Below are 16,111 nucleotides of genomic sequence, written 5' to 3'. Positions count from 1 at the left end.
TATAGAATTCTTGGTTGGCAGTTTTTCTCTTTCAGTATCTTAAATATATCATGCCACTGTCTTCTTGCCTCCATGGTTTCTGCAGAGAAATCTGTACATAGTCTTATTGACTTTCCCTTGTATGTGATGGATTTCTTTTCTCTTGCTGCTTTCAGAATCCTCTCTTTGTCTTTGACATTGGACAATCTGACCAGTAAGTGTCTTGGAGTAGGTCTATTGGGATCTATTCTATTTGGGGTACGTTGTACTTCTTGAATCTCTAATTTTCTGTCTTTTATAAGAGTTGGGAAATTTTCAGTGAATATGTCTTCTATTACTCTTTCTGCCCCTTTTCCCCTCTCTTCTCCTACTGGGATACCCATAACACGTATATTTGTGCGTTTCATGTTGTCGCTCAGCTCCCTAAGACCCTGCTCATATTTTTCCATTTTTTTCACCATCTGTTCTTTTGTGTGTATGAATTCGAATGACCTGTCTTCCAGTTCACTGATCCTTTCTTCTGTCTGTTCAAATCTACTGTTGTGTCCCTTCATTGTGTTTTTCATCTCCTCCATTGTGGCCTTCATTCCCATGAGTTCTGCCATTTGTTTTTTTAAGTTTATGAATTCTTCTTTATGGTCATAAAGAAGTCTTCTTTATATCCTTCAGCTCTTTTGCTATATCTTCCTTCATTTCATCAAATTTATTTAGCATTAGTTGCCCCCACTCCTATGTCTCAGCTGAGCTATTAGTTTGTTCCTTTGACTGGTCCATGTTTTCGTGTTTCCTGGTATGGCTTGTTATCTTAAGTTGTCTAGGTATCTGATTCTCTTGATCAGTTTATTTTGGAGCTTGTTTTCTGTCTTTTACCTAGTGGTTTTCTTGTTGGTTGGCTTTGTTTTCTGGCCTCTGTTATTCAGTTCAGCTTATTCTAGACCTTTAACTTAGGTTCTATTTAGTTGATCAGAATTTTTCTCCTCTTGTTTTTTCTGTTTCTTGCTCTGCCTCTATGTAACCTTTTTGTGAGTGGGTCTCTTCAGATATGGTCGACCCTAGTCAGATTTTCCCAGTCTAGTGAGGCCCAGGTCTCATTGGGAGGGTATGGAGTTTTCCTGAGAATGAGACCCTCCTATGAGGCCTTTAGAATTGGTGCTTTTCCTCTCATGTCCAGCAGGTGGCGCTGGCCAGCCCGCAGCTCCCCCACCAGTGTAAGGAGGTGTGGAGCCTTTAGTTCTCCTGGTGACTCTGATCCTGTCGGGGGCGTGGCTGACTCACTGTTTGCTGCGATCTCAGCTTTTCCTCCAATTCCAAACTTGTGTCCAATGTGTGACTGGTTACTGGAGACCCCAAAAACACTGTTTCATATAGTTCTTGGGTAATTGCCAGCTGCTCTAGGGGAGAGACGAAATTCTGCTCCTTACCACTCCGCCATCTTGCCCCACCTCCTCGAATCAAGATTTTTGAAGACAAGAAATTGCCTGTGAACTTATAGTTTAAGAAAATGGTGTCATCAAACTGACAGCAGACAAGCATGCCTTCAAAAGGCAATACTGCAGAATAAATAAGAATTTATCTTTTCCGATGCCTGAGAAATGTAAATGTACAAAAAGGCTAAAATGCCCAGTGACACCAGATCAAAGCTCCATGGGATCTGAGTTGGAAGCCAGTAAGCTCAGTCCCTGCTCTGCTACTTACTTGCCAAAACCTCCCATTCTTTGGGTCCCAGTTTGCCCTTACACAAAATGGCAGCATTGGACTAGATGATGTCTAAATTTCTTTAAATAAAATAAAATTAGTTTTATGTGATCTAAATAAATAAGGCAGCAGGTTATAGCAAAACTGACCTTTGAAATGAGATATGAAAAGGAAAAATGTTCACTCCTGCATTTCAGTACACAAAACAAATTGCATATCTACTGTATTAGAGTTCTCAAGAGAAACATAAGCCACAGTATATACACATATATATGCACACACATATATGTGTAAATATTAAGAGTTTTATTATAGGAATTGGCTCATGTGATCATAGGGATTAGCAAGTCTGAATTCTATAGGACAGGCTGCAAGTTGGAAACTCCAGTGAAGTTTCTTGAAACTACCAGTGAAGGTGACTTGAATTCCCCAGGAGAACCTGGCTGGCTGGAGTAGAAACAGAAATTCTTCTCTCTAACTTCTGAAGTCTTCAGTTCCCACTCTAAGACCTCCAACTGATTGGATGAGAAGAATCCTCTCATTGCTGAGAGCAATCTCCTTCATTGATTATAGATGCAATCAGCAATAGATGCAATAAACTGACTGTGGATGCAAATCCATCTATGAAATACACTTACAGTAACAATTAGGCTACAGTTTGGTTGGCCAGACAACTGAACACCATAACCTAGCCAAGATGACACATGAACTTAACCATAACACCTACAAACCTACAGAATGTGGGAGATATAGCCAAGCATTGACCAATGGGGGATTGGTGTACAGAGAGGTTTTAGTACTATAAAATAATAAGAGTTCTGGCTGTTTTGTAGCCACTGAAATAGTTCATCATATCCTTCTTCAGATATATCACTGAAGTGATGTTACCTGGCCTGAGAGAGCCGATATCCCAGCCCCTTCATATATCCATATCTGGAGCATTGGGTCCAGAATAGGCATCTGGGGTGGTGAATGGATGTATATATACCTTCAGAAGAGTAGATGAAGGAACTGAGTTTGGTTGGTTGGAAAAGAGAAGACTTGGGGAGAATGTAAGTTCCGCCTTTAAATATGTTAAGTGCTGTTTGTCTTCCAGATCACTTTTCCATTCTCCTCTATTGCCTTGCTCTCTGGCTTCTGATTGTATTCCTTCAATGTGAGGCATCAGCAAACAATTGCTAGGTGGGAGGAAAGGAAAGTCGGGTTTTAATTTCCCTGTCTTCCTTCTTGCTGAGCTTTGGCTTGGCAGTTGCTGTGCTCCTCTACTGAAAGGCATGGCTCCCATTGGGCTACCTTCTCTTATAACTCTATGTTTTTCTGGAAACTGCTCAATCCTCTTGCCCCCTTGGTCTTGGGGATGGCAACTTGCTAGCCCTGGGGTTCTTCAAGTCCCTTTTGGTTCATCTCCTTATATAATAGTCACTTCATTAATCTCTTTAATTATACCTTTGAATGTACCATCAGTTTCCTGCCAGAACGCTGATGAACGTGTGTCTTTATGTGGAAGATGGGCTGAACTGTGAGGTACTAGAGGAAGGTACAAACATTAAAGGATGGAAGTTGTAAGGAGAAACTCTTTGTTTCAACATTTCTACCACTAAAACTGTCTTAAAATAGAATGGGTTGCCTTAAAAGGTAGAGAGCTCCTGTAATTAGGGGTGATCAAACAGAACACCAGGAATTTTGGGGGGGGGGTGGGGGTAGAGATGAGCTTAAATGGGAGTTTGGATATAACTTTCAAAATGACATTAAGCATGATGTTATAAAAAACAGTAAATTGTGTTGAAATCTTTTCTTTCTTCTCATTTGTATCTGAATTCTCCATTGCAAGGTAAGCAGAATCCATGCATTGATTGAGTGAGCCGTGACATGCAATTGGGTTCACCTCGCCTCTCTGAGCAACCTGTATGTGTGAGGCATGCTAATTGGCACTTCAAGGAAATGGTTTACAGTATGCAAGTTGCTGCCCTTCCATGTCAGTTAGAATCAAAACCTCAGATGTTTACCTAGCTAAGTGGTCTCTTACGATTTCTACTACCTCTCTGCATTGGCCCTTCCTTCCTTCCTTCCTTCCTCCATCCATCCCTCCCCGCCATTCATTCATTCATTCATTCATTTCCTTGTTCCACATTTTTTCAACAATACCTGTGTCAGGCATTGTACAAGCTACTGGGTTGAAGGGTTGGAAGAGGGACACTGGTACATTATAAAAACAAAGAGCACAAAACCCAGATTTTTAAAGTGTTCCTGGTCTGGTAGGAGAGGCAGATAGACAGATACTAACAACATATTTTTTTCTGGTTTTCTCAAACTCTTCTGCTTTTGTGTTTTGGAAATTAGCCCCTTACATGTCCATACACTCAGCTTTCCTCAAGCCCTTTCTCACTGTGTGTTAATTTGTCCTTTGTTTTTTTTCAGACTCTGAATATGCCACTCCTGTAGCCATCTCTTTGCAGCTGCCTCCCTCCCACCCCACTCCTTCATCTTTCTTGACTCTCCTTATCAGTGTTACCAGGATGACACTCACTGCTTGGGTAAAAGAGAAGTGCTTTCATATTACTCTCTGCTTCCAACCAGTATAATAAAAGTTTTGTGTCCTCTTTTTTCCTTTGAGGAAAAAAAATCCACATGGTCATGAAAAGAACCTGTAGTTATGATAAAACAAGGGAAAGTAAACATAAATGCAGCATTTCAACCCAGCTCATGACAAATTGAGGAAGAAAATAAAACATATTGATTGTCCTCAGAAGCCTGATAAGGAAGCATGCATTTGGAATCATTTGAATATCACTAGCTGCATCAGAAATTGTTTATCTTCTAAGAGTGATTCTCAATTTCCTACACTTCTCAGCCTAATCACCGAAAATGTCTTTGTTGTATTAGTTGCCTTGAGCTGCTGCTATTGAGTTTTTTTCAAGGTCACAGAAGACCATCACACCCAACTTGCTAGGCTGTTTTTTGAAGCTTCAAATACACCACCATTCCTTTAGAAGTCATTCCACTAAGAGATATTGGATTATGGACTTAGAATGTAATAGACTCTGTCAGTCATGTTAGGTAAAAGCATATTGCAGGAAGAAAGAAGTAAATAAAATGATAACAATTGTACAGCTATTGTGATGAGCCAGGTTAAAGAGAAAGTTTTCTGCAAGGAAAGAGGTCTTTTCCTTGACTTACGCTGGTGCTCTGAGTTCCAGCATGTACTTTTTCTTTTTTTCTTCAGGGGAGAGCGCGAATGGAGTCCCCCACTACCACAAATTGTGCAGTCAAGTACATCCGGAGTGCAATGGATAAGCCTCGCCCTGGGAAAACCACCTTCGTGATCATGGTGTCTCCCGGGCCAGGTAAGTATCAGCGTGTACTTTTAAAGCATTGTGTTCACCACTAGTTCAAAAGCTATTGATGCTGCACACTTCTGACTCCCATTCATTATTTAGATTCAGGCTAACTTTTGGAATGCATGGTGCTGCCAGTTTCAGCACTTCACCTATGTCTTAGTCTCTTATTTGATTTACTAGCAGTCCTTGGTTTCAGTGGCAGTGGTGTGATGTGCTGATGAATAGGCAACTTAAGGAGGCATTGGGGAGGAGGAGAATGGCATGCAGTTTCGTTTCCAAAGTCATTGTTCAAAGTTGAGTTAAGTTTTTCCATATTGCCAAATATGGGAAATGCATGTCTCCCACATCCCAGAGCGCTTAGGGGGATATTTTCTCTCAGTTTTGCATGCCAAGCCTTGTTTTGCTGGAAAGAGAGGACTTAACTAAGTAGACATAAAATCTTTTATAATTTTTTCTTGGTGCTCGCCATTCACCATGATGAATGAAATGTTGACCAGTTTCAAAGATAGATGGGGGTTTTAAGCATCAGATGGTGGTCTTAAATGTCTTTCATATAGGCATGCACTGTTCAGTATGATAGTTGCTAGCCATTATGAGGCTATTTAAATTTAAATTTAATTAAAATGAAATAAAATAAAAAACTCAGATCCCTAGTAATGCTAATCATATTTCATGTAATCAATAGCCACGTTTGGCCAGTGGCTACCATATTGGACAGTGTAGCTATAGAACATTCCATTTTTAACAGAAGTTCTATTGGGCCATGCTGGTATAGACTCCTCCTCTGTTTTGCTTTCTTTATTTTAAGATTTCATGGGAAATTCTCCCATACCTAAGCTATAGGTAGACAGGTCTAGTCCATGTGATAACTATAGAGCAATGGGGGATTCCAATGACTAAGGAAGAGTGGGGCAGTGGATTAGGAAAGGAATTCTAACATCTGCTACTCTAACCCTGTATGGTTTGGCAAAATATACTTTAATGTTTTTATGCTACTTAATTTGAAGTATTGATAACACATCAAAAGAAAATGATAAAGAGTGTTTTGAAATACTTTGATATCTACAGCATAACTTTATATTATGGTTGAGAAAACTGATCTATAATAATATATGATCAGCTTTTCTGCAGTCTCCAAATTTAAGTCTTATGGTCTTTTGATTTGTGGACTTAATAACTGTTTTCCTGCAATGGTTCTTAAATATTGACCTAGCAAGGAGCAATGCCTGGGAGGACTGGGCTTTCTCAAGTGTAATAGTACATGTCACATTGTATTAATGTCTTGCAGCATTACAATATGGCTGAAGTGAGAACACATGAATGTCCTCTGCAGCCAATGGAGTGGTATGTATCTTAATTTACAGTAAGGTCTGCTGAAATAATTGCCCATTATATCTTAAGCAGCTCCCTAAAGTGATCCATACATTAGAAAAGAAATACCAACAGGGAGAAATGAAGTACATCCTAGTTCCATACATATTTCCATAGTTCCTGTAGAGGAAATAGATTTTTGAAACCCCTGGAAGATGTTATTGTGCTCAGGTGTGTGCACATGTATACACTCACATCTACACACACTTCTGAGGTTGTGTTAAATGAGATCGTTAGAATATTAGATACCTACCTACCCCAGTGACTGCTACATGTTGAACAGTAGTAAATATTTGTAAATAATAGTGCTCAACACTCCCCCTTCCCCTTTGTGATAAATAATAGTGTGGGGAAAGGCTTATTGTCAACAGCCTTGAAAAAGGAATAAAACTTAAGATGGGCAGAGTCTGAATGTAAGTTCCCCCAGCTGCTTTCCTGGGCTCACCAGGGGCTTTTCTTCAGGACATTGTGTGCTGATTGATGGGCATTTAGTTCTCACAGGGCCAGGCTCATGTTAGCATTTAACACTCCCTGTGAATTCCTCAGGAAAACCTTCCCATGGAGAGATATCAAGTTTTCCAGAAGTTGCACTATAGAAGGATGACCCTTGGTAACCTAGAATCAAAGCCTCATTCTCCATTAGGGTTGTTTTGATAATTACATGAGATGACATTCTTAAAACACCTGGTATCTGGCACAGTGTTTGATATTTAAGTGCTTGAAAAGTATCAGCTAGTAAGTAGAACCCCACTTCCAGGCATTACAATTATCTCCCAACCCCAGGCCCTCCTCTGACTGCCATTCCATCCAAACAAACTTCTGACTTCCATGCCCTTAATATAGCCATAAGATATGTTCTTTGAAACTAGCAAATCAAAAATTGGATAGGTTGCCTAAACAGAGTCAATCTCTTGGCAGTGCCTCTAGTGAGGAAGATGAAAGACCATGATGTGAGAGTCTCATCAAGTGTAATTCAGTTGTCTGTTGCTTCTCGTCCACATTGAATGATGAAGCCACTGTAAATGACTTGCTTTAAGGCATCAAATGTTTTAGGATGTAGTAAAGCACTTTATTTCCTTGGGATGCCTCATTCGAGTGGCCAAATCATAGGATTCAAAGTTTTGAAAACTGCACTTTCATTTCAAATAAAAGGCCTGGGTGGGGAGAACTATGAAGGTTTATTTTTCCCCAAAGAAATGCTTTGGCTAAATGTAGTGTGTTGACATTGGTGATAGAAGTATTATTTCACTGTTATCTTTTATCAGGGAGACGTACCTAGTAACCACGCACAGCTAATTTCAGTGGTCAGGGAAGCAGTAGACCAAGCATGAGGTAGAGGTCAGATTGTAACCACAGTGCATATTTCTGAATGGTACCCATGGGTCAAGGGGTCCCTTAACTCATTATTCACAAAAGTTCCCTGAGTTTATGATTCATTTGGGACACTTGCTAAGAAAACAAAACTTCAGTCCCACACTAGACAATCTGAAGCAGATTCTTCAGGGGAGGTAGTTGTTAACAAGCTCTCCAGCTGATTATTATTATTATCAGAAATTACAGGAATTCCTACCTAGCTCATCTTCCAAACCATGGAGTGATGCGGGGATCATCTTAGAGATTCTTGGCTGCATTTGACTTAACCATTAAGGAACTACCATAGGATTCTAGAAAATAGTCTAAAAGTTTATTCTTTTATAAGTTTGATGCCTTTAGGGAGGAACCCTGGGACTGAGAAATAATCTACCTTATTGGAATCGTCAAGATAAAGAAAAAAATTCATAAGCAAGAAGGGAAATCTCCACTGTGGTGCATTTCTTCTGATATGAAAACATTGACTCCTTGGGTTCTGCTTTTGTGGCTTATGGCACTCCCAAGGTCAAAGATATGGTCTGGGAAGGAAGGGTATGATCATCTTTAGCTCAGAGGTCTTGATATTTACTCTGTTTCTTTTCTTATCACTTGCCTCCATCATAATGTTCTGTATACAGTTGGTAGACAATACATGCTAATTACCAAAATGATTATGCCACTCTGGTAATTCTATGTAGGAAACCCAGTGTATGATGTATTATTTGCAGAATCCACCCCCCATATAAAAACATATGTGAGACTTCTGCTTCCAGCCAAGATAGAGTAACAGGATCCAGATTAACCCTTCTACCAGAAACAATGCTTTCCACAACATTTCTGAGAAAATGGTTCTCAGGACAATGGACATCAGGCAACAATGAGGAGTGATAAGTAAGAAATGCCTTGCTCCTGATAACAGTAGGGAGGCATTCAGTCTTTTACCACTTGTATGATATTAGTTTTAAGTTTATTTTTATAGATGTCCTTTATTGGGTTAACAACATTTTCTTCTATTCTTATTTTGCTGAAGATTTTTTATCAGACATGAATGTTAGATTTTTTCAAATGACTTTTCTTCATGTATTGAGATAATCATTGGCAATTTTTATAGTTTGTTAATATGGTAAATTATATTGATTCATTTTTTATTAGAGAATTTGTAGGTTTACGGAAAATTCATGCAGAAAATACGGAGTTCCCATATAACCTCCCTATAATTAGCACCTGGCAAGGCAAAGATGTATGCACACATCACTTTTATTCAACTTGGTTCTGAAAGATCTAGACAGCACAATAAAGCAAGAAAAAGAAAGGCATCTAGATTGGAAAAGAATAAGTAAAAGTATTTTTATTCACAGGTGACATAATTGTTTTTGTAGAAAATACAATGGAATCTACAAAAGAGCTACTAAAGCTAATATGTGAGTTTATCAAAGTTACAAGATATAAGATCAATGTACAAAATTCAATTTTAGTTATCTCTGCTAGCAGTTAATCATAATTTGAAATAAAAACATGATAATATTTATAATAGCATAAAACATATGAAATATTTAGGGATAAATTAGACATGATATGTAAACCCTACCTGCACATTGAAGACTACAAAATAATTCCTGGAGAAATCTAAGAATACCTAAATACCTAAATATACCATTTTCATGGGTCAGAAGATCCAATATTGTTAAGAAATCAATTGTCTTAAAATTAATACATAGATTCAATGCATTCCCAATCAAAATCCTAGTTGGCTTTTACTGTACAAAAAACACAAGCAGCTGAGTTAAAAATGCAGATGGAAATGCAAAGGACTAAAAAATGAAAACAACTTTGAAAAAGAAGACTAAAGTTGTAAAGCTAACACTACTTAATTTCAAGACTTGATTACTGTGCTACAGTAATTAAGACAGAATAATATTGGCATACAGATAGGCAAATTATGAGTGGAACTGAATATAGTTTCCAGAAAGATCCATACATATAAGGTCAATAGATTTTGACAAAGATGAAAGGTAGTTAAGTGAAGAAAGTGTAGTCTTTTAAAGAAACAGTTCTAAGACAACATTTGAGTATTCATATCCCCAACAATGAACTTCATTCCATAACTTATACTATATATAAAAATTAACTCAAAATTGAACAGAGCTAAATGTGAAACTTAAAACCTCAAAAACTTCAAAAATACATAACATAAAAAGGTTGTCATCTAGGGTTAGGCAGTTTTCTTAGGTACAATACCAAAGCATAATCCAAAAACTTAAAAATTGATGATTTGGATTTCTTCAATGTTATAAACTTCTGCCCTCTGAAAGATAAAGTTACAAAAATGAAAAGTCAAAGCCACAGACTAGGACAAAATATTTACGAAGCCTGCATCTAATTAAGGACTTTATCTAGAATATATGAATAATTCTCAAAACTCAATAAGAGGAGGTGGGGCAAGATGACAGCATAGAGAGGTATGTAATTTCATTTGTCCTCTAGAGCAGCTACTAAATAGCCAGGAACTATCTGGAACAACTGCTTGGGGGATTTCCATGATGGGATACACATCATATACCAGTCTGGATCAGGTGTAAGGGCCAAGATCACAGTGCAGAACTGTAGGCAACGTCTCCTAATCTGTCGAGGTGGCACCTCTCCTCCACTATCAGGGAAGGCTGGTCTGGAATCACTTCCTCATGGGAAAAATAAACAGTGTCTATTGGGAGCAAGGGAAAGTAGTTCAACCAAGCTCCAATTGCAGATTTAATGAAGAAATTCAGACTGCTGAATACAAGCTCTGAGCACAGATAAACCTGGAGAAAGCATGAAAGGAGCCTAGAGGTCACTCTGAGGCAGAGAGGAGGTAGGACTGATGGAAAACAAAACAGAACAAAAATATAGGTGTTTGGAATTGGCCGAGTGCAGAATGCTGGAAAAGTGCTGTGCCCCAAGAAAAGGGGAAAGTAGAACTGGGTATCAACTCAGGCTATTGATCAGCAAACCAAGGGGCAGGGGACCAGCACAGAAAAGGATTTTTTCTTTTTACTTTTTGGCATAAAGAAAGCAGCTGGCTTTTTATTTGGTCAGCACCACCCCAGGAAAAGGGGGAGTTAAGGAATATCTGGGAGACAGAGTAGTCAGGTGGAGAAAATTCCCTGAAGGATGTATCTTCCCCAAGAAAGGGGGGGGGGGCAAGCCCAGCACAAGTGAAGTCTCTCTTTCAGAGAATACAGACCCCAGGGGCTGGAAAACAGAAATAGTTTAAGCCTGCCCTCTGCCTCAGCCACTACCTCAACTGCAACTGTGGCAAGGTCAGGGTCTGCTGAGAATTAAAGGCACTGTACCACTTTACACTTGTGGGCAGCTGCAGGCTGACAAGCAGCATGTGCTGGGCAGTATAGAAAAAGCATAGCATGATGAAGCTTCACAGGAAAGACTGGCATCCTGCTGGATCTCATCCCCAAAGAAAGTTGATATAGATTACACCCTGTTCCTGAGTCCTGGGACTGTCTTGTTTGGAAAAATCTGATTGGGGTACATCCTATCTGGAGATACCCCCTCAAAAAAGTCCACATAGGCAGGGCAAGAACCAGAAAAACAAGAGCCAAATTCTGATCAGTTAAACAGAAGCTATGCTAGAGGTCCAGAATAAGTTGAACTGAATGTCAAAGAACAGAGAGAGAGAGAGAGAGAGAGAGAGAGAGAGAGAAACAGCCAACAAAGAAACCCTAGATAAAAGAGAGAAAATGACTTCTAGAATAAAGAAATCAAGGAAATCAGACACCTAGACTCCAGGAAAAAAATCACAAGTTATACTAGAAAGCATGAAGATATGGCTCAGTCAAAGAAACAAACAAACACTTCAAATGAGATACAGGAATTGAAACAACCTATTAAAGATGTTCAAACAAACATGCTAAATCAAATCAACAAGTTGAAGGAAATGTGGCAAAAGAGATGAAGGCTATAAAGAAGACACCGAGTGACCATACAGAAGAACTCAAAAGCTTGAAAAAACAAATGGCAGAATTTATCATAATGAAAGGCACAATAAAAGATGAAAAACACAATGGAGACTTACAACAGAAGATTTGAAGAGGCAGCAGAAAGGCTTAGTGAACTAGAGGATGTGGCATCTAAAACCCTCCACACAAGAGAACAGATAGGGAAAAGAATGGAAAAATATGAACAAGGTTTCAGTTAATTGAATGACAACATGAAGTGCACAAATATTCGTGTTATGGGTGTCGCAGGAGAAGATAAGGGAAATGGGGAAGAAAAAATAATGTAGGAAATAATCACTGAAAATTTACCAAATCTTTTGAAAGACATAAAATTACAGATCCAAGAAGCACAGTGTACCTCAAAAAATAATAGATCTGAATAGACCTACTCCAAGACACCTACCAATCAGATTGTCAAAGTCAGACAGAGAATTCTGAAAGCAGCAAGAGAAAAGTGATCCATCACATACAAGGGAGGATCAATAAGATTATGTGCAGATTTCTCAGCAGAATCCATGGAGGCAGGAAGGCAGTGGTATGGCATATTTAAGAAACTGAAAAAGTCAAACTGCTAACCAAGAATTCTATATCCATCAAAACTGTCTTTCAAAATGAGGGAGAGTTTAAAATATATTCAGACAAACAGTCATTGAGAGAGCTTGTGAACAAGAGACCAGTTCTACAAAAAATTCTAAAGGGGGCACTACAGGCAGATGGGGAAAAAAACAGGAGAGAGGTTTGGAGAAGCATCTAGAAATGAAAATTATAAGTAAGGGTGAAAAAAGAAGGAAAAAAGATATGACATATGAAATCCAAAAGACAAAATGGTAGAAGAAAGCCTCTACATTAATAACATTAAACATTAATGGATTAAACTCCCCAATCAAAAGACATAGACTGAGAGAATGGATTAAAAAATAGGTCCCATCTATATGCCATCTAGAAGAGACAAACTTCTAACCAAGGGGCAAAAATAAGAAAGTGAAAGACTGGAAAAATATATTTCATGCAAACAACAAAGAGAAAAGAGTGAGAGTAACTATACTAATATTAGAGAAATTGGACTTCAAATGTAAAGCAATTGGAAGAGACAAAGGACACTATGTATTAATCAAGAAGACGTAACAATCATAAATATTTATCCACTGAGCCAGAGTGCCCCAAAATACATGAGGCAAACACTGACAACAATAAAGGGAGAAGTACACACATCTGCAGTAATAGTTGGGGACTTCAGTACACCTCTCTCATTGAAAGATAGAACAACTTGACAGAGGATCAATAAGTAAACAGAGATTTTGATCAGTGTGATAAATGAACATTGCACCCCCAAACGTCCAGATACACATTTTTCTGAAGTGCACGTGGATCATTCTCAAGGATAGACCACATGCTGGGTCACAAAGCATGCCTCAATATATTTAAAAATATTGATGTTATATGAAACACTGTCTCAGATCACAATGGAATGAAGTTTGGAAATCAAAAACAAGCAGAAGGCTGGAAAATTCACAAATATATGGAGGCTGAACAACACATTCTTAAACAACTAATGGGTCAAGAAAGAAATTAAAAGAGAAATCAGTAAATATCTTGAGGCAAATAAAAATGAGAACACAACATATCAAAACTTATGTGATGCAGCAAAGGCAGTGCTGAGAGGGAAATTTATTACCGTAAAAGCCTATATTAACAAAGAAGAAAGAGAAAAAATAGAGTACGTAAGTGCTCACCTGGAGGAAGTAAATAAAGAACAGCAAACTAGCCCTAAAGCAAACAGAAGTAAAGAAATAACAAAGATTGGAGCAGAAATAAATGGAATTTACTGTTTTCATGTTCTCAATTCCATTTATGAAAACAGTAGAATCAACAAAACCATAAGTTGGTTCTTTGAGAAAATCAATAAAATTGATGGACCCTTAGCTAGGCTGACAAAAAAAGGGAGAGGATGCAAACAAATAAAATCAAAGTGGGAGAGGAGACATAACTACTGACCCTGCATAAATAAAGGAGATAATGAGAGGATACTATGAACATCTTATAGGCTAACAAACTAGATAAGTTATACAATGGACAACTTCTTAGGCAAGCATGAACAACAAACATTGGCTTGAGAAGAAATAGAATACCTCAACAAACGAATCACAGGTAAAGAGATTGAATCAGTCATCAAAAAACTCCAAAAAGAAAAGAAAAGAAAAAGTCCAGGACCAGATGGCTTCACATGGGACTCCTACCAAGCATTCAAGAATCAGTACCAACCCTCCTCAAACTTTCATTCTATGAAGCCAATGTCACCCTAATACCAAAGCCAGGTAGAGATACTACAAGAAAAGATAATTAGAGACTAATCTCTTTAATGAATATAAATGCAAAGGTCCTCAACAAAATACTCACAAATAGAATCCAGCAACACATTAAAAGAATTATACACCATGACCAAGTGAATTTTATTCCAGGTGTGCAAGGGTGGTTCAACACAAGAAAGTGAATTAATGTAATACAACACATCAATAAATCAAAGGGGAAAAATCACATGATCATCTTGATTGATACTGAAATGGTATTTGACAAAACTCAACATCCTTTCTTGATGAAAACAATTCAAAGGATAGAAATAGGAAACTTCCTCAACATGATAAAGGGAATATATGAAAAACCCACAGTTAAGATTATACTTCAAGGAGGAAAGATGGAAAACTTTCCCTGTAAGATCAGGAAGAAAACAAGGATACCTGCTGTCACAATTGTTTTTCTACATTGTGCTAAAAGTTCTAGCTAGAGCAATTGGACAAGAAAAAGAAATTAAGGCATCCAAATAGGAAAGGAAGAAGTAAAACTTTCACTGTTTGCAGATTACATGATTGTATATGTAGAAAATCCCAAAAAATCTAGAGTAAAGCTAGTAAAGCTAATAAATGAATACAGCAAAGTAGCAGGATACAAGATCAACAAGCAAAAATCAGTAGTGTTTCTAAACTCTAGTAAGTAGCAATCTGAGGAGAAAATCAAGAAAAAAATTCCATTTACAATAGCAACCAAAAGAATCAAATTTTTAGGAATAAGTTTAACCAAGGATATAAAAGACCTATATCCAGAAAACTATAAAAAATTGCTAAAAGTGATCAAGAAGATATAAATAAATGGAGGGACATACCATGTTCATGGATTGGAAGACTAAATATAGTTAAGATGTCAGTTCTACTCAAATTGATTTATAGAGTCAATGCAATACCAGTTGAAACCCCAACAACAACTTACTTTGCAGAAATGGGAAAACCAATACTCAAATTTATTTAGAAGGACAGGGTACCATGAATAGCTAAAAATTTCTTGAGAAAGAAAAATGAAGTGGGAAGTCTCACACTGCCTCACATTAAGGAATGTTACAAAGCTACAGTGGTAAAACAGCATGGTATGGACATAAAGAAAGGTATACTGATGATAAAGCAGTCAAGTTGACTCAATTGGGACAGAGCAGCCTCTTCAACAAATGGTGCTTTGAGAACTGGATATCCATATCCAGAAGAATGAAAGAGTACCCCTATGTCACACCTTATAAGAAAATTAACTCAAATTGGGTCAAAGACCTAAACATTAGAGCTAAGACCATAAAACTTCTAGAAGAAAATGTAGGGAAATATCTAAACAATCTTGTTATAGGAGGTGGTTTCCTAGACCTTACACACAAAGTGCAAGCAATGAAAGAAGAAATAGATAAATGTGATCTCCTCAAAACTGAACACTTTTGTACATCAAAGGACTTTATCAGAAAAGTAAAAAGACAGCCTATGCAATGGGAGACGATATTTGGAAACCATATATCAGGTAAAGGTTTAATACCCAGAATATATAAAGAGATCCTACAGCTCAACAACAAAAAGAGAAATGACCCAATTAAAAATGGGCAAAAGATGTGGACATACACTTTTCTGAAGAGGAAATACAGATGACTCAAAAACATATGAAAAAATGTTCAACTTTGCTGGCTATTAGGGACATGCAAATCAAAACCACAATGAGACATCATCTCCCACCTATTAGAATGGTCATTATCAATAAAACAGAAAACTAAAAGTGTTGGAGAGGATGAAGGGAAAGTGGTACACTTATTCACTGTTGGTGGGAATGTAGAATGGTGCAACCACTCTGGAAGGCAGTGTGGTGGTTCCTCAGGAAGCTAAGTATAGAATTGCCATATGATCCAGCAATCCCATTACTAGGCATATACTCAGAGGAACTGAAAGCTAAGATATGAATGGACACTTGTAAACCAATGTTTATAGCAGCATCATTCATGATTGCCAAGAGATGGAAACAGCCCAAATGTATGTCAATGGGTCAATAAACAAATGTTGTATATATATATGATGGAATATTATGCAGCTG

At 37.8% G+C, this 16,111-nt stretch overlaps 1 pseudogene; it reads right to left on the bottom strand.

Annotated features, from left to right (window-relative positions):
• Positions 1-4,894: 4,894 nt before the first annotated feature.
• LOC119525959 lies at positions 4,895-5,026 on the bottom strand (annotated as a pseudogene).
• Positions 5,027-16,111: the final 11,085 nt, after the last annotated feature.

This window comes from Choloepus didactylus (assembly GCF_015220235.1).
Source record: "Choloepus didactylus isolate mChoDid1 chromosome Y unlocalized genomic scaffold, mChoDid1.pri SUPER_Y_unloc2, whole genome shotgun sequence".
NCBI classification, from domain to species: Eukaryota; Metazoa; Chordata; class Mammalia; order Pilosa; family Megalonychidae; genus Choloepus; species Choloepus didactylus.
Note: the sequence above shows the minus strand (reverse complement) of the source record. Positions and strands in the feature narration are given on the sequence as shown.